Genomic DNA, 23,675 nt, shown 5'->3' on the forward strand with positions numbered 1-23,675 from the left:
TTTTTCTCGACAGAGAAACCACCAACTCTCTCGTTTATATTTGCTTTTTCTCGACAGAGTCACCACCAAACTCTCTCGTTTCGTATTTTACTTCACAACAGAACATTATTGTATAATGGTATCCCACAACGACAAAGTACGTAGAGCTGCGCTCATGCTGAACATCTCGGGCACTTATTCACGCTGGGCATCGATCGTGGAAGCACGTATTGCCAGGCCCGAAGACTAAGCATTCATGCTGGACAAAAACGAGAAAGCGCGTATGTGCTGGTCGAGAAAGCACGTATTCGGCGCCGTACTGTTATGTCGAGGTCAGACACCTGTATTTCATTCTTTGCTCACTTTCCAGAGTACGAACCGTAGTTCCATACAATTTTTGCCTTTTAAGCTACGCTCCGTAGAGTGTAGTGCCAGTTTATGGTTTTCACAAAATTTTCAATCGCTCGGACTGAAGAGTTGATGCTCGGATAGTACGAGTATACATATTTTAAACGTATACAAGTCACCAACGTCACTCGAGACGCTTATACCACTTCAAGAGCCATTCGGTCAAAGACACCGACTCGTGGCAATGCAGTGTGGAGAAAGTCTGGAACGAGCACGATACAGAACAGTCAGGATGAAATCCCGAGGAGCGACGACTGCTTCTCAACCGAGGTCGAAGAATAGCCGTACGCTCGACGCTGCCCCGACCGACTCGACCGGACCGTCGCTTCTCTTATAGGTACCGAGGCGCCCGCCGGAACGCCGGCGACGCACGGGCTTACGCACGGCCGCTTATGGGGGGAACCGCGCGACCCAACCGCCCGCCCGAACGGCCTGTTATAACTTAGAGCGAAAACCAACACCTGTAATTTCCTTAATAATTGAGCTAGGGCAAAAAAAAAAAACGCTATCTTGTAGGAAAAAAGCAGGGGAACACGATGCCGTCGTTAAAAATATAGATTGCCGTGCTCGTTTTCGAGAAAAAAATGAAAAAATGGTCAAAATCGTCGCAGGACAAAAACTCGACACGCTATCTTGTAGGCAAAAATTAGACGAATTCAAAACCGTAGTTAAAAATATCGGTCGTCGCGCTAGTTTTCGAGAAAAAAACAAAAACGTTCAAAAAATTCGAGATAAAAAAAAAAAAACCAGCCTACCAGATAGAAAAAATTACACTGAACAAATATCATATAGGTCAAAATATGTGTTAGCGTACTAGTTTTCGAGATATAGACGAAAAACCGTCGCCGCCGATCGGTACGTCGGTCGATGCGAAAGCACCGCGCGACCGAGCGCCCGCCTAAAAGACCAGTTCGAACATACCGAAAAATCAAGAAACCGTAACTTCCTTAATAATTGAGCTAGGACAAAAAATCGACACGCTATCTTGCAGGAAAAAATCCGGGGAACACGATGGCGTCGTCAAAAGTGCAGGTCGTCGAGCTAGTTTTCGAGAAAAAAAAAAAAAAATTCTCAAAACTCGACAAAAAAATAAAACGATCAGTGGACCGTGTAGAGAATCTAAAACTGCATAAGAATCGTATAGACCAAAATTGGCGTTCACGTGCTCGTTTTTGAGAAAAAAGTTAAAAAAGCTCTCAAAATTCGAGATAAAAAAAAAAAAACCATCTACCAGGTAGCCAACGGTAAACGGTACAAGTATCGTACGGGCGAAAACGAGCGTTACCGTGCTCGTTTTCGAGTTATTGACGAAAAACAGCCTGGAGCGATCGGTCCGGCGGTCGACGCGCGAAAGTTTCTAAGTCCGCTCTGCTCCGAAACACCGCTCCGGCGTCAAAAATCGTCGTAGGACAAAAAATAGACACGCTATCTTGCAGGAAAAAATCCGGGGAACACGATGGCGTCGTCAAAAGTGCAGGTCGTCGAGCTCGTTTTCGAGAAAAAAAAAAAAAAATTCTCAAAATTCGACAAAAAAATAAAACGATCAGTGGACCGTGTAGAGAATATAAAACTGCATAAGAATCGTATAGACGAAAATTGGCGTTCACGTGCTCGTTTTTGTGGAAAAAATTAAAAAAGCTCTCAAACTTCGAGATAAAAAAAAAAAAAACCGTCTACCAGGTAGCCAACGGTAAACGGTACAAGTATCGTACGGGCGAAAACGAGCGTTACCGTGCTCGTTTTCGAGTTATTGACGAAAAACAGCCTGGAGCGATCGGTCCGGCGGTCGACGCGCGAAAGTTTCTAAGTCCGCTCTGCTCCGAATCATCGCTCCGGCGTCAAAAATCGTCGTAGGACAAAAAATCGCCACCCTATCTTGCAGGAAAAAATCCGGGGAACACGATGGCGTCGTCAAAAGTGCAGGTCGTCGAGCTCGTTTTCGAGAAAAAAAAAAAAAAATTCTCAAAACTCGACAAAAAAATAAAACGATCAGTGGACCGTGTAGAGAATCTAAAACTGCATAAGAATCGTATAGACCAAAATTGGCGTTCACGTGCTCGTTTTTGAGAAAAAAGTTAAAAAAGCTCTCAAAATTCGAGATAAAAAAAAAAAAAACCATCTACCAGGTAGCCAACGGTAAACGGTACAAGTATCGTACGGGCGAAAACGAGCGTTACCGTGCTCGTTTTCGAGTTATTGACGAAAAACAGCCTGGAGCGATCGGTCCGGCGGTCGACGCGCGAAAGTTTCTAAGTCCGCTCTGCTCCGAAACACCGCTCCGGCGTCAAAAATCGTCGTAGGACAAAAAATAGACACGCTATCTTGCAGGAAAAAATCCGGGGAACACGATGGCGTCGTCAAAAGTGCAGGTCGTCGAGCTCGTTTTCGAGAAAAAAAAAAAAAAATTCTCAAAATTCGACAAAAAAATAAAACGATCAGTGGACCGTGTAGAGAATATAAAACTGCATAAGAATCGTATAGACGAAAATTGGCGTTCACGTGCTCGTTTTTGTGGAAAAAATTAAAAAAGCTCTCAAACTTCGAGATAAAAAAAAAAAAAACCGTCTACCAGGTAGCCAACGGTAAACGGTACAAGTATCGTACGGGCGAAAACGAGCGTTACCGTGCTCGTTTTCGAGTTATTGACGAAAAACAGCCTGGAGCGATCGGTCCGGCGGTCGACGCGCGAAAGTTTCTAAGTCCGCTCTGCTCCGAATCATCGCTCCGGCGTCAAAAATCGTCGTAGGACAAAAAATCGCCACCCTATCTTGCAGGAAAAAATCCGGGGAACACGATGGCGTCGTCAAAAGTGCAGGTCGTCGAGCTCGTTTTCGAGAAAAAAAAAAAAAAATTCTCAAAATTCGACAAAAAAATAAAACGATCAGTGGACCGTGTAGAGAATATAAAACTGCATAAGAATCGTATAGACCAAAATTGGCGTTCACGTGCTCGTTTTTGAGAAAAAAGTTAAAAAAGCTCTCAAAATTCGAGATAAAAAAAAAAAAAACCATCTACCAGGTAGCCAACGGTAAACGGTACAAGTATCGTACGGGCGAAAACGAGCGTTACCGTGCTCGTTTTCGAGTTATTGACGAAAAACAGCCTGGAGCGATCGGTCCGGCGGTCGACGCGCGAAAGTTTCTAAGTCCGCTCTGCTCCGAAACACCGCTCCGGCGTCAAAAATCGTCGTAGGACAAAAAATAGACACGCTATCTTGCAGGAAAAAATCCGGGGAACACGATGGCGTCGTCAAAAGTGCAGGTCGTCGAGCTCGTTTTCGAGAAAAAAAAAAAAAAATTCTCAAAATTCGACAAAAAAATAAAACGATCAGTGGACCGTGTAGAGAATATAAAACTGCATAAGAATCGTATAGACCAAAATTGGCGTTCACGTGCTCGTTTTTGAGAAAAAAGTTAAAAAAGCTCTCAAAATTCGAGATAAAAAAAAAAAAAACCATCTACCAGGTAGCCAACGGTAAACGGTACAAGTATCGTACGGGCGAAAACGAGCGTTACCGTGCTCGTTTTCGAGTTATTGACGAAAAACAGCCTGGAGCGATCGGTCCGGCGGTCGACGCGCGAAAGTTTCTAAGTCCGCTCTGCTCCGAAACACCGCTCCGGCGTCAAAAATCGTCGTAGGACAAAAAATAGACACGCTATCTTGCAGGAAAAAATCCGGGGAACACGATGGCGTCGTCAAAAGTGCAGGTCGTCGAGCTCGTTTTCGAGAAAAAAAAAAAAAAATTCTCAAAATTCGACAAAAAAATAAAACGATCAGTGGACCGTGTAGAGAATATAAAACTGCATAAGAATCGTATAGACGAAAATTGGCGTTCACGTGCTCGTTTTTGTGGAAAAAATTAAAAAAGCTCTCAAACTTCGAGATAAAAAAAAAAAAAACCGTCTACCAGGTAGCCAACGGTAAACGGTACAAGTATCGTACGGGCGAAAACGAGCGTTACCGTGCTCGTTTTCGAGTTATTGACGAAAAACAGCCTGGAGCGATCGGTCCGGCGGTCGACGCGCGAAAGTTTCTAAGTCCGCTCTGCTCCGAATCATCGCTCCGGCGTCAAAAATCGTCGTAGGACAAAAAATCGCCACCCTATCTTGCAGGAAAAAATCCGGGGAACACGATGGCGTCGTCAAAAGTGCAGGTCGTCGAGCTCGTTTTCGAGAAAAAAAAAAAAAAATTCTCAAAATTCGACAAAAAAATAAAACGATCATTGGACCGTGTAGAGAATCTAAAACTGCATAAGAATCGTATAGACCAAAATTGGCCTTAACGTGCTGGTTTTCGAGTTATTGACGATAAGCCGGTATATATATGTCCGAGATAAAAAAAAAGATAGGGACAGTGGGAATCTCCTATACTATCACGGGCGTGTATTCTCCTACTAGTTTGATGGTTGCTGTTGCATAAACCACCGACTGTTTGGCCCGCCGTTTAACCGCGCGGTTTAAAATTGCAACACAATGTTGGTGTCGCTCCGGGGTGAAAAAATGGAAAAACGACATACTTTACGCATAGGGGCGGCTGATCTTAACATATTTTGTCATGTCACCACCCCAGTGACTCTAAGACGGATTTTGCCGTCGCACGTTTTTTTATTAAAAAGTTATTAGTATATAGAAGATTTCGTTAAGCAAAAAGACACGAATATGGGAGTAGGACAAAAAATCGCCAGCCTATCTTGCAGGAAAAAATCCGGGGAACACGATGGCGTCGTCAAAAGTGCAGGTCGTCGAGCTAGTTTTCGAGAAAAAAAAAAAAAAATTCTCAAAACTCGACAAAAAAATAAAACGATCAGTGGACCGTGTAGAGAATCTAAAACTGCATAAGAATCGTATAGACCAAAATTGGCGTTCACGTGCTCGTTTTTGAGAAAAAAGTTAAAAAAGCTCTCAAAATTCGAGATAAAAAAAAAAAAACCATCTACCAGGTAGCCAACGGTAAACGGTACAAGTATCGTACGGGCGAAAACGAGCGTTACCGTGCTCGTTTTCGAGTTATTGACGAAAAACAGCCTGGAGCGATCGGTCCGGCGGTCGACGCGCGAAAGTTTCTAAGTCCGCTTTGCTCCGAAACACCGCTCCGGCGTCAAAAATCGTCGTAGGACAAAAAATAGACACGCTATCTTGCAGGAAAAAATCCGGGGAACACGATGGCGTCGTCAAAAGTGCAGGTCGTCGAGCTCGTTTTCGAGAAAAAAAAAAAAAAATTCTCAAAATTCGACAAAAAAATAAAACGATCAGTGGACCGTGTAGAGAATATAAAACTGCATAAGAATCGTATAGACGAAAATTGGCGTTCACGTGCTCGTTTTTGTGGAAAAAATTAAAAAAGCTCTCAAACTTCGAGATAAAAAAAAAAAAAACCGTCTACCAGGTAGCCAACGGTAAACGGTACAAGTATCGTACGGGCGAAAACGAGCGTTACCGTGCTCGTTTTCGAGTTATTGACGAAAAACAGCCTGGAGCGATCGGTCCGGCGGTCGACGCGCGAAAGTTTCTAAGTCCGCTCTGCTCCGAATCATCGCTCCGGCGTCAAAAATCGTCGTAGGACAAAAAATCGCCACCCTATCTTGCAGGAAAAAATCCGGGGAACACGATGGCGTCGTCAAAAGTGCAGGTCGTCGAGCTCGTTTTCGAGAAAAAAAAAAAAAAATTCTCAAAATTCGACAAAAAAATAAAACGATCAGTGGACCGTGTAGAGAATATAAAACTGCATAAGAATCGTATAGACCAAAATTGGCGTTCACGTGCTCGTTTTTGAGAAAAAAGTTAAAAAAGCTCTCAAAATTCGAGATAAAAAAAAAAAAAACCATCTACCAGGTAGCCAACGGTAAACGGTACAAGTATCGTACGGGCGAAAACGAGCGTTACCGTGCTCGTTTTCGAGTTATTGACGAAAAACAGCCTGGAGCGATCGGTCCGGCGGTCGACGCGCGAAAGTTTCTAAGTCCGCTCTGCTCCGAAACACCGCTCCGGCGTCAAAAATCGTCGTAGGACAAAAAATAGACACGCTATCTTGCAGGAAAAAATCCGGGGAACACGATGGCGTCGTCAAAAGTGCAGGTCGTCGAGCTCGTTTTCGAGAAAAAAAAAAAAAAATTCTCAAAATTCGACAAAAAAATAAAACGATCAGTGGACCGTGTAGAGAATATAAAACTGCATAAGAATCGTATAGACGAAAATTGGCGTTCACGTGCTCGTTTTTGTGGAAAAAATTAAAAAAGCTCTCAAAATTCGAGATAAAAAAAAAAAAAACCATCTACCAGGTAGCCAACGGTAAACGGTACAAGTATCGTACGGGCGAAAACGAGCGTTACCGTGCTCGTTTTCGAGTTATTGACGAAAAACAGCCTGGAGCGATCGGTCCGGCGGTCGACGCGCGAAAGTTTCTAAGTCCGCTCTGCTCCGAAACACCGCTCCGGCGTCAAAAATCGTCGTAGGACAAAAAATAGACACGCTATCTTGCAGGAAAAAATCCGGGGAACACGATGGCGTCGTCAAAAGTGCAGGTCGTCGAGCTCGTTTTCGAGAAAAAAAAAACAAAATTCTCAAAATTCGACAAAAAAATAAAACGATCAGTGGACCGTGTAGAGAATATAAAACTGCATAAGAATCGTATAGACGAAAATTGGCGTTCACGTGCTCGTTTTTGTGGAAAAAATTAAAAAAGCTCTCAAACTTCGAGATAAAAAAAAAAAAAACCGTCTACCAGGTAGCCAACGGTAAACGGTACAAGTATCGTACGGGCGAAAACGAGCGTTACCGTGCTCGTTTTCGAGTTATTGACGAAAAACAGCCTGGAGCGATCGGTCCGGCGGTCGACGCGCGAAAGTTTCTAAGTCCGCTCTGCTCCGAAACACCGCTCCGGCGTCAAAAATCGTCGTAGGACAAAAAATCGCCACCCTATCTTGCAGGAAAAAATCCGGGGAACACGATGGCGTCGTCAAAAGTGCAGGTCGTCGAGCTAGTTTTCGAGAAAAAAAAAAAAAAATTCTCAAAACTCGACAAAAAAATAAAACGATCAGTGGACCGTGTAGAGAATCTAAAACTGCATAAGAATCGTATAGACCAAAATTGGCGTTCACGTGCTCGTTTTTGAGAAAAAAGTTAAAAAAGCTCTCAAAATTCGAGATAAAAAAAAAAAAAACCATCTACCAGGTAGCCAACGGTAAACGGTACAAGTATCGTACGGGCGAAAACGAGCGTTACCGTGCTCGTTTTCGAGTTATTGACGAAAAACAGCCTGGAGCGATCGGTCCGGCGGTCGACGCGCGAAAGTTTCTAAGTCCGCTCTGCTCCGAAACACCGCTCCGGCGTCAAAAATCGTCGTAGGACAAAAAATAGACACGCTATCTTGCAGGAAAAAATCCGGGGAACACGATGGCGTCGTCAAAAGTGCAGGTCGTCGAGCTCGTTTTCGAGAAAAAAAAAAAAAAATTCTCAAAATTCGACAAAAAAATAAAACGATCAGTGGACCGTGTAGAGAATATAAAACTGCATAAGAATCGTATAGACGAAAATTGGCGTTCACGTGCTCGTTTTTGTGGAAAAAATTAAAAAAGCTCTCAAACTTCGAGATAAAAAAAAAAAAAACCGTCTACCAGGTAGCCAACGGTAAACGGTACAAGTATCGTACGGGCGAAAACGAGCGTTACCGTGCTCGTTTTCGAGTTATTGACGAAAAACAGCCTGGAGCGATCGGTCCGGCGGTCGACGCGCGAAAGTTTCTAAGTCCGCTCTGCTCCGAATCATCGCTCCGGCGTCAAAAATCGTCGTAGGACAAAAAATCGCCACCCTATCTTGCAGGAAAAAATCCGGGGAACACGATGGCGTCGTCAAAAGTGCAGGTCGTCGAGCTCGTTTTCGAGAAAAAAAAAAAAAAATTCTCAAAATTCGACAAAAAAATAAAACGATCAGTGGACCGTGTAGAGAATATAAAACTGCATAAGAATCGTATAGACCAAAATTGGCGTTCACGTGCTCGTTTTTGAGAAAAAAGTTAAAAAAGCTCTCAAAATTCGAGATAAAAAAAAAAAAAACCATCTACCAGGTAGCCAACGGTAAACGGTACAAGTATCGTACGGGCGAAAACGAGCGTTACCGTGCTCGTTTTCGAGTTATTGACGAAAAACAGCCTGGAGCGATCGGTCCGGCGGTCGACGCGCGAAAGTTTCTAAGTCCGCTCTGCTCCGAAACACCGCTCCGGCGTCAAAAATCGTCGTAGGACAAAAAATAGACACGCTATCTTGCAGGAAAAAATCCGGGGAACACGATGGCGTCGTCAAAAGTGCAGGTCGTCGAGCTCGTTTTCGAGAAAAAAAAAAAAAAATTCTCAAAATTCGACAAAAAAATAAAACGATCAGTGGACCGTGTAGAGAATATAAAACTGCATAAGAATCGTATAGACGAAAATTGGCGTTCACGTGCTCGTTTTTGTGGAAAAAATTAAAAAAGCTCTCAAAATTCGAGATAAAAAAAAAAAAAACCATCTACCAGGTAGCCAACGGTAAACGGTACAAGTATCGTACGGGCGAAAACGAGCGTTACCGTGCTCGTTTTCGAGTTATTGACGAAAAACAGCCTGGAGCGATCGGTCCGGCGGTCGACGCGCGAAAGTTTCTAAGTCCGCTCTGCTCCGAAACACCGCTCCGGCGTCAAAAATCGTCGTAGGACAAAAAATAGACACGCTATCTTGCAGGAAAAAATCCGGGGAACACGATGGCGTCGTCAAAAGTGCAGGTCGTCGAGCTCGTTTTCGAGAAAAAAAAAACAAAATTCTCAAAATTCGACAAAAAAATAAAACGATCAGTGGACCGTGTAGAGAATATAAAACTGCATAAGAATCGTATAGACGAAAATTGGCGTTCACGTGCTCGTTTTTGTGGAAAAAATTAAAAAAGCTCTCAAACTTCGAGATAAAAAAAAAAAAAACCGTCTACCAGGTAGCCAACGGTAAACGGTACAAGTATCGTACGGGCGAAAACGAGCGTTACCGTGCTCGTTTTCGAGTTATTGACGAAAAACAGCCTGGAGCGATCGGTCCGGCGGTCGACGCGCGAAAGTTTCTAAGTCCGCTCTGCTCCGAAACACCGCTCCGGCGTCAAAAATCGTCGTAGGACAAAAAATCGCCACCCTATCTTGCAGGAAAAAATCCGGGGAACACGATGGCGTCGTCAAAAGTGCAGGTCGTCGAGCTAGTTTTCGAGAAAAAAAAAAAAAAATTCTCAAAACTCGACAAAAAAATAAAACGATCAGTGGACCGTGTAGAGAATCTAAAACTGCATAAGAATCGTATAGACCAAAATTGGCGTTCACGTGCTCGTTTTTGAGAAAAAAGTTAAAAAAGCTCTCAAAATTCGAGATAAAAAAAAAAAAAACCATCTACCAGGTAGCCAACGGTAAACGGTACAAGTATCGTACGGGCGAAAACGAGCGTTACCGTGCTCGTTTTCGAGTTATTGACGAAAAACAGCCTGGAGCGATCGGTCCGGCGGTCGACGCGCGAAAGTTTCTAAGTCCGCTCTGCTCCGAAACACCGCTCCGGCGTCAAAAATCGTCGTAGGACAAAAAATAGACACGCTATCTTGCAGGAAAAAATCCGGGGAACACGATGGCGTCGTCAAAAGTGCAGGTCGTCGAGCTCGTTTTCGAGAAAAAAAAAAAAAAATTCTCAAAATTCGACAAAAAAATAAAACGATCAGTGGACCGTGTAGAGAATATAAAACTGCATAAGAATCGTATAGACGAAAATTGGCGTTCACGTGCTCGTTTTTGTGGAAAAAATTAAAAAAGCTCTCAAACTTCGAGATAAAAAAAAAAAAAACCGTCTACCAGGTAGCCAACGGTAAACGGTACAAGTATCGTACGGGCGAAAACGAGCGTTACCGTGCTCGTTTTCGAGTTATTGACGAAAAACAGCCTGGAGCGATCGGTCCGGCGGTCGACGCGCGAAAGTTTCTAAGTCCGCTCTGCTCCGAATCATCGCTCCGGCGTCAAAAATCGTCGTAGGACAAAAAATCGCCACCCTATCTTGCAGGAAAAAATCCGGGGAACACGATGGCGTCGTCAAAAGTGCAGGTCGTCGAGCTCGTTTTCGAGAAAAAAAAAAAAAAATTCTCAAAATTCGACAAAAAAATAAAACGATCAGTGGACCGTGTAGAGAATATAAAACTGCATAAGAATCGTATAGACGAAAATTGGCGTTCACGTGCTCGTTTTTGTGGAAAAAATTAAAAAAGCTCTCAAACTTCGAGATAAAAAAAAAAAAAACCGTCTACCAGGTAGCCAACGGTAAACGGTACAAGTATCGTACGGGCGAAAACGAGCGTTACCGTGCTCGTTTTCGAGTTATTGACGAAAAACAGCCTGGAGCGATCGGTCCGGCGGTCGACGCGCGAAAGTTTCTAAGTCCGCTCTGCTCCGAATCATCGCTCCGGCGTCAAAAATCGTCGTAGGACAAAAAATCGCCACCCTATCTTGCAGGAAAAAATCCGGGGAACACGATGGCGTCGTCAAAAGTGCAGGTCGTCGAGCTCGTTTTCGAGAAAAAAAAAAAAAAATTCTCAAAATTCGACAAAAAAATAAAACGATCAGTGGACCGTGTAGAGAATCTAAAACTGCATAAGAATCGTATAGACCAAAATTGGCGTTCACGTGCTCGTTTTTGAGAAAAAAGTTAAAAAAGCTCTCAAAATTCGAGATAAAAAAAAAAAAAACCATCTACCAGGTAGCCAACGGTAAACGGTACAAGTATCGTACGGGCGAAAACGAGCGTTACCGTGCTCGTTTTCGAGTTATTGACGAAAAACAGCCTGGAGCGATCGGTCCGGCGGTCGACGCGCGAAAGTTTCTAAGTCCGCTCTGCTCCGAAACACCGCTCCGGCGTCAAAAATCGTCGTAGGACAAAAAATAGACACGCTATCTTGCAGGAAAAAATCCGGGGAACACGATGGCGTCGTCAAAAGTGCAGGTCGTCGAGCTCGTTTTCGAGAAAAAAAAAAAAAAATTCTCAAAATTCGACAAAAAAATAAAACGATCAGTGGACCGTGTAGAGAATATAAAACTGCATAAGAATCGTATAGACGAAAATTGGCGTTCACGTGCTCGTTTTTGTGGAAAAAATTAAAAAAGCTCTCAAAATTCGAGATAAAAAAAAAAAAAACCATCTACCAGGTAGCCATCGGTAAACGGTACAAGTATCGTACGGGCGAAAACGAGCGTTACCGTGCTCGTTTTCGAGTTATTGACGAAAAACAGCCTGGAGCGATCGGTCCGGCGGTCGACGCGCGAAAGTTTCTAAGTCCGCTCTGCTCCGAAACACCGCTCCGGCGTCAAAAATCGTCGTAGGACAAAAAATAGACACGCTATCTTGCAGGAAAAAATCCGGGGAACACGATGGCGTCGTCAAAAGTGCAGGTCGTCGAGCTCGTTTTCGAGAAAAAAAAAAAAAAATTCTCAAAATTCGACAAAAAAATAAAACGATCAGTGGACCGTGTAGAGAATCTAAAACTGCATAAGAATCGTATAGACGAAAATTGGCCTTAACGTGCTGGTTTTCGAGTTATTGACGATAAGCCGGTATATATATGTCCGAGATAAAAAAAAAGATAGGGACATGTAGTGTGTAGCCGTTATTCTGTCCAAGCGCGTTGCCACTTGGGGACTTTGCTGTACCTCAGACCGAAGGTCTATACCAGCAACTACATTTTGCCTGATGTTCGGGCATCTACTTTTCACGCGTCGTTATGCGTTTGGAGGCTAACGACGTCGAAACCTGCTGCCACCTCGAGTCCAACCCAATCCAGGAACGCTTGCCGAAGCAAGCGGGGCTTGTATCCCGGCCCGAGGAGGTCATTGCCGAAGCACATGACCTAGCATCCGTTCGAGTACATTTTCAAGCATGGTTCTTAAAGAGAATCCGCAGACTTCTCTCGTTCTGTTACGTAGCGTATTGCGTTCAATGGCGGTTTTGGTTTCGCCCTGCTTTCGTAAGTAGTACCGAGCGCGTATATGTCCGGAACTCCCTGTATAGATCTTGTTTTACAAGATCGGCTTCGGTCACCGGCCACGGATGGCCAGCTTCTTCAGCCGCTTGTCTCAGGAGTTCTCGCGCGTCTCGGTACCTCCGGCACTCGAATAGGACGTGGTTTGGTGTTTCCACTTGGCCACAGTCGCAATTCTCGTGCGGTACTAAAGCAAATTCCTTGAGCTTGGCTCGGAAATCTCCGTGCCCGCTTAGGAATTGTACTACGTAGTGATCCAAGATCACCCAGCTTGCATTGAGACGGTCAGATACATCAGAGAAGTAGCGGTAGGTGACCCTACCTTTCTCCGATGACGACCATCTCGTTTGCCACATATTGAGAAGTTCCGCTCGCACCAAGGCTTTCGCCTGAGCAGCGGTTACTTCTCCAGCCGCCAAATCGGCTCGACTTATTCGACAATTTCCGACTTCGATATTGATTTGTCTTCTAATCTGGTATGCACACGCGCGCTCCACTAACACCAAGTCTATCGGCATCGTCCCGGCGATCACAGTGATCGCGTCGGTAGATACCGTGCGATAGGCCTTGGTGACGGCGAGCAAAACATGTCTCTGCGCCCTGGCAAGTTTAGTTCTTGTCACAGAGGTGAGCATGTCTACCCATCCGGCGGCGGCGTATGTCGTGATCGGGACGAAGAGACCTTTGTACAAAGTACGCATGGTTCTGTGTCCCAATCCCCAGTTTGATCGAGCAAGCCTTGCTAGCGTATAAAACGTTCGCATGACTTTGGCATTCAAGTATTCGACGTGGGATCTTACTCCCATTCGCGCATCGATGTGAACACCCAAGTACCTTATGGTTTGCTTGAGTGCCACACTTCTCCCGTTTATCCTTATCACAGGAGGTCGTTCTCTATCCAGATTTCCCTTCAAGAGAATCATCTCGGTCTTAGTCGCGGATAGTGTAAGTTTCTGCGTGGCGCACCACTCAGAAATTGTATCCGCGACTCTTTGCCCTCTTTGCTGCAACTGATTCCTCGAGTTTCCGTAGAATACCACGAGTAAGTCGTCAGCGTAGGCTATTGGCTCGCAAGCCAGGTGTTCGTTTGATAGGAGCTGTAGAACTTCGTCAAAGACTAGGTTCCAACAGCTCGGACCGAGTATCGACCCCTGCGGGCAGCCCTTGGTGACTTGCTTACGCACATTACCGTGTTTGGAAACTATTGTAACCATACGGTCAGCGAAGTAGTCGACCATGAGTCGATAAAGATTTCGGGGACATCCCCGGCGTTTCAGCTTCTGAAGTATGCTTGGCCACCAAACATTATCAAAAGCTCCGGCGATGTCGAAGGAGAGACCCATCACATATCGTTCTTCTCGCTGGGATATCAATTCCCTGAGCTTCACCACGGCGTCTTCCGTGGATCGTCCAGGCCTGAATCCATATTGCCGATCGGAACTATGTTCTGGGTTTAGGAATATGTTACTCATTCGGTTAAGCATTAGTCTCTCTAATACTTTGCCTAAGATGGAAAGTAGGCATATCGGTCTATACGACTTGACATCCGTTGGTGGTTTATCGGGCCCTTTCAAGATTGCTCTGATCGAGCCGATTTTCCACCTAACGGGGAAGACCCCGTGCGCTAGACACCCGTTGTAGAGTCGAAGTAGAGCACTATGGATGGATCCATAAGCACATTTAACTACCTCGGCCTCTATACGGTCCAGCCCAGGGCATTTGCCTCGCTTTAAGCGCGATACTGCAGCTCCGAGCTCATTCCTCGTGAAGACTGGACAGTCTTCAGTCGGCGGATCGGTTGCAGCATCAGCTCTGGTGTTTGCTTGCTCCGGCGTTTCATCCGTGGACGAGTCGTCCGGGATTAGCGCCTGTAGGAGCTGCGAGGCAGTCGATTCCCAGTCAGTCGTATATCCTTCCGGCGTTCGAATGTTTGAGACCGCAGTCTCAACACAGAGTTTCTTTTGGGCGATCTTGTAAACAAGTCCCCATGGCTCTTTATTCCCCTGCTCCGTCACAAAGTTCTGCCAGCTTTGTGCTTTCGCAGCGCGCACTGCGGCTGTGTAGGCGAGTCTAGATGTTCGATACTCAGCCTGCTTTGCCGCTCTCTCCTCCGAGTTCCTCTCGCGCTGAAAGGCTCGTCTAAGTCGATAGACTCGCGCTTTCATTCTCGTCAAATTTTCCGTCCACCATGGGACGGACTTCGAATGCCACTTCTTGGGGCGCATTGAGGCATTGCACGCATCGATGATCGATTTCTCGACCTCTTGTGCTAGGTGTTCGACTTCCCTGCGGCAACCAGTACCGAGGGGTAATTGCCTCGCGCCTTCAAGAAGAACTTGATCAAATCGCTCCCAGTTCGCATGCAACGTGCGGAATCGAGGCTGTGGGCTTCGATTCTCATTCACGTCCGTGAACTGTAAGACAAAATCAATGAGTCGGTGGTCACTGGAGGTCCAATCCTCGTGTACCGTCCAGTTTCGCACAATTGTCGCCATGTCTGGAGTCGATAATGTGACATCGATCCATGACTCACCGGCAGGGCTGGAGTATGTAGGAATACTCCCAGCCTCGTTCAAAATCGTCAAGTCGTGTAATGCGATAAACTCTTCGAGTTTCTCGCCTCGCGTGTCCGGTCGAACGCTTTCTCCCCCCCAAAGGTGGGATTTGGCATTGACGTCCGCGGCTATCACGACTCGACGGTGTTGGAGAGCATCGAGTGTCCTCTCCAAGCGTGCCAGACTTGGTTCAATGTCTTCCGAGCATTGAAAGTACTGGCTAACGAGGTAGAAACTACCGAAGGGTCCGCTAATGCAAACGCAGGAGGTGTGAGTATCACACAGCTGTGTGATTTTTACCACCGAGATGTCCGGGTTTCTGACCACTATTGCGGCCATAGCCCGTTCATTCTCGGCGATCACCTTCGCCGTGAGCCCAAAGCCTGGAATCTGTCCCTGAAATTGGTAAGGTTCCTGCATGAGCAACACGTCGATCTCCTTTGCGTGCATCAGCTCGCTCACCTCACCATGAACAATTAGCGCACGCCGCATATTATGCTGCGCGATGCGCAATTGCCTTAGAGGATTCTCCGGGTCGTTTCTATCCATAATTCGTACGAGATACTGCTAGGTCTAAAGCTGCCTTATAGGCAGGGCAGTTTTTGTCTCGCGACTTATGGTTGTGCTGCTTGCCTCTTGATTTACAGTTCGAGCAAGTCGGGGACTTACTCTTCGCCGTACAAGAGGCAATGGTATGCCCTTCTTCGGAGCAGTGACCGCAAACCTCGTTTTTCGCTTTGCAATGTTTGGCCATGTGGCCAAACATTTGACACTTAAAGCAGCGTGTCACCGAGACGTAGTCCTGCACTCTGCATGACGACCACCCTAGGTACACTCTGCCCGAGCTCTTCAGCCGCTGGCGAACCTGCGGACTGACTTCCATGACCCAGTTGGCAGTGTCCTTTTCCTTCGGGCCGGTTGCAAACCGGACCTTCAGGCTGGACGACACATCCCCCTGGGTCATATCGCTGAGGTTTTGCTTCCAGATACTGGAAGCAACCTCCTCTTTCCTCATCGCCTTAGGAACGTCGTACACTATAAGTGTAGGGTTCCTCAAGGTCGGTAGAGTAGCTGAAAGCCCTACTTCTTTCAGCTTCGCGCAGTTGACGAAGGCCTTTAGATCCTCCTTGCGTTCAGTCTCGACGGCTATGCCACCGGAGTGGATGCGTCGGACGGACCTCACGCGGATCTTGGCTTTCGCCGGCTTGACCAGTGACAGAACAGTCTGTTTTGTGACATCACTGTTCTGTCCTTTCCCTTTCGGCGGGAAAATACGCACCACATGTCGTGGTGGTTTAACCGCTTCCGGGGAAACTCGGTTGGCGTCAACCTTTACCGCTTGCGCGTAGGTTGTTGCCGCACGAACTGGTACAGGTTTCACAGTCGGACGGGATCCCGTCGTCTGCGAAACCGTAGGGGCAACCCTCTCTGCGATCCTCTGGGAGGCTCTCACCTCTTGCCGGATCGCCGCGAGCTGTCCTTTCAGGAAAGAGTTCTGCACGAGAACCTCCTGGACTAGCTCGTAGAGAGCTGCCGCGTTGCCTACGATCAAGGCTCCGGTCTCCTTGCTGAGCCTGGATTCTTTTCCAAGACAGCTGGTCCGGATGCCCTTGAACAATTTCGAGGCCTCTCCACTGATTTTGTCGAGAGGCCTGTTCGATGGACCAGGTGTCGCCTCCGCCGACACCTTTCCTGGCAACTCCTCGCCGCTTTTCCGGGCTTTTTCTGCCCTTTGCGGCTTCTCCTTTTTCACGACGGTTACCCAACCGTCGCTGTCAACTTGGCCCAATCCTCCGTCCGAAGACGTGGCGTTGCCTGCAGAAGTTGCCTTTGGCTTTTTGGCCTCCGGCTTCTTCGGTGGATTTGTGCGGGGTGGTGTCCCCGGTCCGTCCTTCTTGATATCCTTAATCGACGCAGGGGATATCGTTCCTGCCGGCTTAGGTGGTGAAGCCGTCTTTCGCGTCGAGGGTCTGGTGCAGGGGGGCGTTTTAGCGCCCTTACCTACTTCAACCGCCTTCGCTTTCTCTTTTTTCTGGGGTGGTGAAACCACCCCAGCTCTCTTACTCACCGCCGTCGTTCTGCCGGGAGCAGCGACAGCGGCCTCCTTCACTCCCTTTTCCCCCTTGCGGGGTACCGAGGCGTCAATGGGGGTTAATTTAATTTTTGGATCCATACTTATGTACTTTCCTTTTCGTCCCGGCGTGTGTCCCGGCCTCCATGGACCCTCAATTGGAACCCGGCTCCGCCTGGGTTAGGACTTGCACCCGGGATATAGTCCGCGAACAAAGGCCGACCGGGCTTTCCCCGGACTCCTAGGTTCACTTCCTCGCCCAATAGAACCCACGAGTGGTGTTCCGAGCCGATTGACTAGGCACAGGGCTGCTTTTCTCGCCTAGCCGCCTGTCTAGACGAAGCAGAGGCCAAAGGTACGTGTTGGGCAGCTACACTCCCGCAGGAGAGAGGGCCCTCAGATCCCAGGATCCTCCTTTCCGCCGACACAGGTCGCCACGCACGGCAAACACGTGGGGAACAAACCTCAAGCAGATGTTCCCTCTGCTTCGCTACGCCCGGTTTCTGTTCCCTGTTTTTGCAGGGAACCCGCTGCGTAACTAGGACATGACCTCGGGCATCATGTCCCTGTAGCATTAGCTCCGAAACGTGGGACTCGTCCTTAGCACGACTAGTAGAACTCACTTTGCCATCATCAACTATGCTCTTGACGCTTCAGCGTCCTTTTGCCATCGCCAACGACGGGAGCTGCTGTCAGCAGCGCGACGACGGTCTTACATGTATAAATACATGTTGTCTTTCGTCGTTGGCGTACCTTTCAGTGTTTTCGTCATACGCTGCATATCCTTCCTATATGCAGCGTCCGTATGGCAAGGACTCCGAGTCTGACAGAGCCGTACACCACCGGTTTACAGCTCGGAGTTGAGCTGGTCTAGGCGGAGTCTTCTAATGGCCAGGGGAGCGATCCACGTTTCGAGGCCCGTCTCCCTACCTAGGATACTAGCGTGGTTTCCCAGCCGACACCTTCAGGCAGTAGGGAGCAGCTCAGCTACTTCTACGGTGGCCTCCTTCCGTCATTCGTCTGGCATTACGACGTCTGCCACCAGATGTTTTGGTGTGCTGGGTTCTGCCAAGCCCAGCGGCGTATTGCTTTTCCCAGCGGCGTATTGCTTTTGGGGACGCATACAGACGTCGTTTCGTGTCTCATCCTGATCTTGGTTTTTGCTTAACGTGAACAGGGGGCATATAGCCCCCTTTTTTTGATTTCTGGTGTCAGGATCGCCTCCTCGGAAAAGCATTAAAGCAAAAAGGGGGCTTATAGCCCCCTGGTATGAGTTAGGTCTTTCTTGGAGAAGTCCCAGATGTTCGAGTAGGAACTTTTGAAAAGTTCCTTAAAGTGAAAAAGGGGCATATAGCCCCTTTTTTGTACAATATACGCCTTCTCCAATAAGCCTTAACGTGAAATGGGGGCCGAAGCCCCCAGGTGTTAAGTATACGCTAGTCATAATGCTTCCCCATCTCTCTTTGCTTTCCTGACACCACTCCTTTCTGACATCTCTGTTTTGCACAGAACGAATGACGGATCACGTCTTGCTCGGGTAGGTGGGGTCGCTACTCCCATACGGTGTGCCCCTGCACCGCCCCTGCCGAAACCAGAGCCCCGTTGGCCGGCATAAATGCCGTTTGCAGCGTCCACCGCGTGGAGGAGGGGTTGGCACATGCGATCCTGGTGCCGTATAGCTAGCTATACGCCCGGACGGCTTCTAGACGCCAAAAGATAGGGACAGTGGGAATCTCCTATACTATCACGGGCGTGTATTCTCCTACTAGTTTGATGGTTGCTGTTGCATAAACCACCGACTGTTTGGCCCGCCGTTTAACCGCGCAGTTTAAAATTGCAACACAATGTTGGTGTCGCTCCGGATCGAAAAAATGGAAAAACGACATACTTTACGCATAGGGGCGGCTGATCTTAACATATTTTGTCAATGTCATCTTCCCAGTGACCCTAGGAAGGAGTTTGCCGTTGCACGTTTTCCTATTAAAAAGTAATTAGTGTACAAAAATTTTCGTGAAGCAAAAAACAAGAATATGAAAGTACGTTCCATGAGCATTACGGTGAATAAAACAGAAATTAAAAATTCCCGAGGGGTTGAACAGCATCATATTGAATTCGTTTTGCTGACTGGGGTCTGCGCCCCCCAGACCCCCGCTACACTAGCCCAGACCAAACCCACTTTGTAATAGTGGTATCATATTAAATTGAACAGCATCGTACTTAATTCGTTTTGCTGAATGGGGGGCTGCGCCCCCCAAACCCCCGCTACACTAGCCCAGACCTAACCCATTTTGTAATAGCGGTATCAAATTAAATTGAACAGCATCGTACTAAATTCGTTTTGCTGACTGGGGGGCTGCGCCCCCCAGACCCCCGCAACACTAGCCCGGACCTAACCCACTTTGTAATAGCGGTATCATATTAAATTGAACAGCATCGTACTAAATTCGTTTTGCTGAATGGGGGGCTGCGCCCCCCAAACCCCCGCTACACTAGCCCAGACCTAACCCATTTTGTAATAGCGGTATCAAATTAAATTGAACAGCATCATATTGAATTCGTTTTGCTGACTGGGGTCTGCGCCCCCCAGACCCCCGCTACAATAGCCCAGACCTAACCCACTTTGTAATAGTGGTATCATATTAAATTGAACAGCATCGTACTTAATTCGTTTTGCTGAATGGGGGGCTGCGCCCCCCAAACCCCCGCTACACTAGCCCAGACCTAACCCATTTTGTAATAGCGGTATCAAATTAAATTGAACAGCATCGTACTAAATTCGTTTTGCTGACAGGGGTCTGCGCCCCCCAGACCCCCGCTACACTAGCCCAGACCTAACCCCCTTTGTAATAGCGGTATCATATTAAATTGAACAGCATCATATTGAATTCGTTTTGCTGACTGGGGTCTGCGCGCCCCAGACCCCCGCAACACTAGCCCGGACCTAACCCACTTTGTAATAGCGGTATCACATTAAATTGAACAGCATCGTACTAAATTCGTTTTGCTGAATGGGGGGCTGCGCCCCCCAAACCCCCGCTACACTAGCCCAGACCTAACCCATTTTGTAATAGCGGTATCAAACTAAATTGAACAGCATCATATTGAATTCGTTTTGCTGACTGGGGTCTGCGCCCCCCCGACCCCCGCTACAATAGCCCAGACCTAACCCACTTTGTAATAGTGGTATCATATTAAATTGAACAGCATCGTACTTAATTCGTTTTGCTGAATGGGGGGCTGCGCCCCCCAAACCCCCGCTACACTAGCCCAGACCTAACCCATTTTGTAATAGCGGTATCAAATTAAATTGAACAGCATCGTACTAAATTCGTTTTGCTGACAGGGGTCTGCGCCCCCCAGACCCCCGCTACACTAGCCCAGACCTAACCCCCTTTGTAATAGCGGTATCATATTAAATTGAACAGCATCATATTGAATTCGTTTTGCTGACTGGGGTCTGCGCGCCCCAGACCCCCGCAACACTAGCCCGGACCTAACCCACTTTGTAATAGCGGTATCATATTAAATTGAACAGCATCGTACTAAATTCGTTTTGCTGAATGGGGGGCTGCGCCCCCCAAACCCCCGCTACACTAGCCCAGACCTAACCCATTTTGTAATAGCGGTATCAAATTAAATTGAACAGCATCATATTGAATTCGTTTTGCTGACTGGGGTCTGCGCCCCCCAGACCCCCGCTACACTAGCCCAGACCTAACCCACTTTGTAATAGTGGTATCATATTAAATTGAACAGCATCGTACATAATTCGTTTTGCTGAATGGGGGGCTGCGCCCCCCAAACCCCCGCTACACTAGCCCAGACCTAACCCATTTTGTAATAGCTGTATCAAATTAAATTGAACAGCATCATATTGAATTCGTTTTGCTGACAGGGGTCTGCGCCCCCCAGACCCCCGCTACACTAGCCCAGACCTAACCCACTTTGTAATAGTGGTATCATATTAAATTGAACAGCATCGTACATAATTCGTTTTGCTGAATGGGGGGCTGCGCCCCCCAAACCCCCGCTACACTAGCCCAGACCTAACCCATTTTGTAATAGCGGTATCAAATTAAATTGAACAGCATCATATTGAATTCGTTTTGCTGACTGGGGTCTGCGCCCCCCAAACCCCCGCTACACTAGCCCAGACCTAACCCATTTTGTAATAGCGGTATCAAATTAAATTGAACAGCATCATATTGAATTCGTTTTGCTGACTGGGGTCTGCGCCCCCCAAACCCCCGCTACACCAGCCCAGACCTAACCCATTTTGTAATAGCGGTATCAAATTAAATTGAGCAGCATCATATTGAATTCGTTTTGCTGACAGGGGTCTGCGCCCCCCAGACCCCCGCTACACTAGCCCAGACCTAACCCCCTTTGTAATAGCGGTATCATATTAAATTGAACAGCATCATATTGAATTCGTTTTGCTGACTGGGGTCTGCGCGCCCCAAACCCCCGCAACACTGGCCCAGACCTAGCCCATTTTGTAATGACTGTATTGGAACTGCGTTAGGGCTAGTTTAGAATTGGTTAGGTGAAGTAATGCGGAGAGCAGTTTCGCCTGCGTCCCGGGATGCTTGTTGGCATGAGTGGTGTCTGAATGAGTAAAGACGGATGAGACACTTGTGGGGTATGGTGAGTCAGATTCCCAAACTACCCATATATTCTTCTGAGGCATGGGTGCCTATCCAAGGATCTCCTTCGGTATCTAAAACAGAAATAAAAAAAAAAAAAAAAAAAAAAAAAAAAAAATGAATATGGACTGTGTTAGGACTGAATTGGATAAGGTCTGGGTTACGTCTCGGTTAGGTCTGAGTTAGGACTGGTTTAAGACTGGGTTAGGACTGGGTTAGGACTGGGTTAGGACTGGGTTAGGTCTGGGTTAGGACTGGGTTAGGTCTGGGTTAGGTCTGGGTTAGGACTGGGTTAGGTCTGGGTTAGGACTGGGTTAGGACTGGGTTAGGTCTGGGTTAGGTCTGGGTTAGGTCTGGGTTAGGACTGGGTTAGGACTGGGTTACGACTGGGTTAGGTCTGGGTTACGACTGGGTTAGGTCTGGGTTACGACTGGGTTAGGTCTGGGTTACGACTGGGTTAGGTCTGGGTTACGACTGGGTTAGGATTGGGTTAGGTCTGGTTTAGGACTGGGTTAGGTCTAGGTTAGGACTGGGTTAGGTCTGGGTTAGGTCTGGGTTAGGACTGGGTTAGGTCTGGGTTAGGACTGGGTTAGTACTGGGTTAGGACTGGGTTAGGTCTGGGTTAGGTCTGGGTTATTTCTGGGTTAGGTCTGGGTTAGGTCTGGGTTAGGTCTGGGTTAGGGCTGGGTTAGGTCTGGGTTAGGTCTGGGTCAGGTCTGGGGTATTTCTGGGTTAGGACTGGGTTAGGTCTGGGTTAGGTCTGGGTTATTTCTGGGTTAGGTCTGGGTTAGGTCTGGGTTAGGTCTGGGTTAGGTCTGGGTTAGGACTGGGTTAGGTCTGGGTTAGGACTGGGTTAGGTCTGGGTTAGGTCTGGGTTAGGTCTGGGTTAGGTCTGGGTTATTTCTGGGTTAGGTCTGGGTTAGGTCTGGGTTAGGTCTGGGTTAGGGCTGGGTTAGGTCTGGGTTAGGTCTGGGTCAGGTCTGGGGTATTTCTGGGTTAGGACTGGGTTAGGTCTGGGTTAGGACTGGGTTAGGTCTGGGTTAGGACTGGGTTAGGACTGGGTTAGGTCTGGGTTAGGTCTGGGTTAGGTTTGGGTTAGGACTGGGTAGGTTCTGGGTTAGGACTTGGTTAGGACTGGGTTAGGACTGTGTTAGGACTGGGTTAGGTCTGGGTTAGGTCTGGGTTAGGACTGGGTTAGGTCTGGGTTAGGACTGGGTTAGGACTGGGTTAGGTCTGGGTTAGGTCTGGGTTAGGACTGGGTTAGGTCTGGGTTAGGACTGGGTTAGGTCTGGGTTAGTACTGGATTTGGTTAGGTCTGGGTTAGGTCTGGGTTAGGTCTGGGTTAGGACTGGGTTAGGACTGGGTTAGGTCTGGGTTAGGACTGGGTTAGGACTGGGTTAGGACTGGGTTAGGTCTGGGTTAGGTCTGGGTTATTTCTGGGTTAGGTCTGGGTTAGGTCTGGGTTAGGTCTGGGTTAGGTCTGGGTTAGGTCTGGGTTAGGACTGGGTTAGGACTGGGTTAGGTCTGGGTTAGGTCTGGGTTAGGACTGGGTTAGGTCTGGGTTAGGACTGGGTTAGGTCTGGGTTAGGTCTGGGTTCGGTCTGGGTTAGGACTGGGTTAGGTCTGGGTTAGGTCTGGGTTAGGTCTGGGTTAGGTCTGGGTTAGGACTGGGTTAGGACTGGGTTAGGACTGGGTTAGGTCTGGGTTAGGTCTGGGTTATTTCTGGGTTAGGACTGGGTTAGGACTGGGTTAGGACTGGGTTAGGTCTGGGTTAGGTCTGGGTTAGGTCTGAGTTAGGTCTGGGTTAGGACTGGGTTAGGACTGGGTTAGGTCTGGGTTAGGTCTGGGTTAGGACTGGGTTAGGACTGGGTTAGGTCTGGGTTAGGTCTGGGTTAGGACTGGGTTAGGTCTGGGTTAGGACTGGGTTAGGTCTGGGTTAGTACTGGATTTGGTTAGGTCTGGGTTAGGTCTGGGTTAGGTCTGGGTTAGGTCTGGGTTAGGAC

Source organism: Colletes latitarsis, unplaced genomic scaffold (assembly GCF_051014445.1).
Source record: "Colletes latitarsis isolate SP2378_abdomen unplaced genomic scaffold, iyColLati1 scaffold0041, whole genome shotgun sequence".
In the NCBI taxonomy this organism is placed as follows: domain Eukaryota; kingdom Metazoa; phylum Arthropoda; class Insecta; order Hymenoptera; family Colletidae; genus Colletes; species Colletes latitarsis.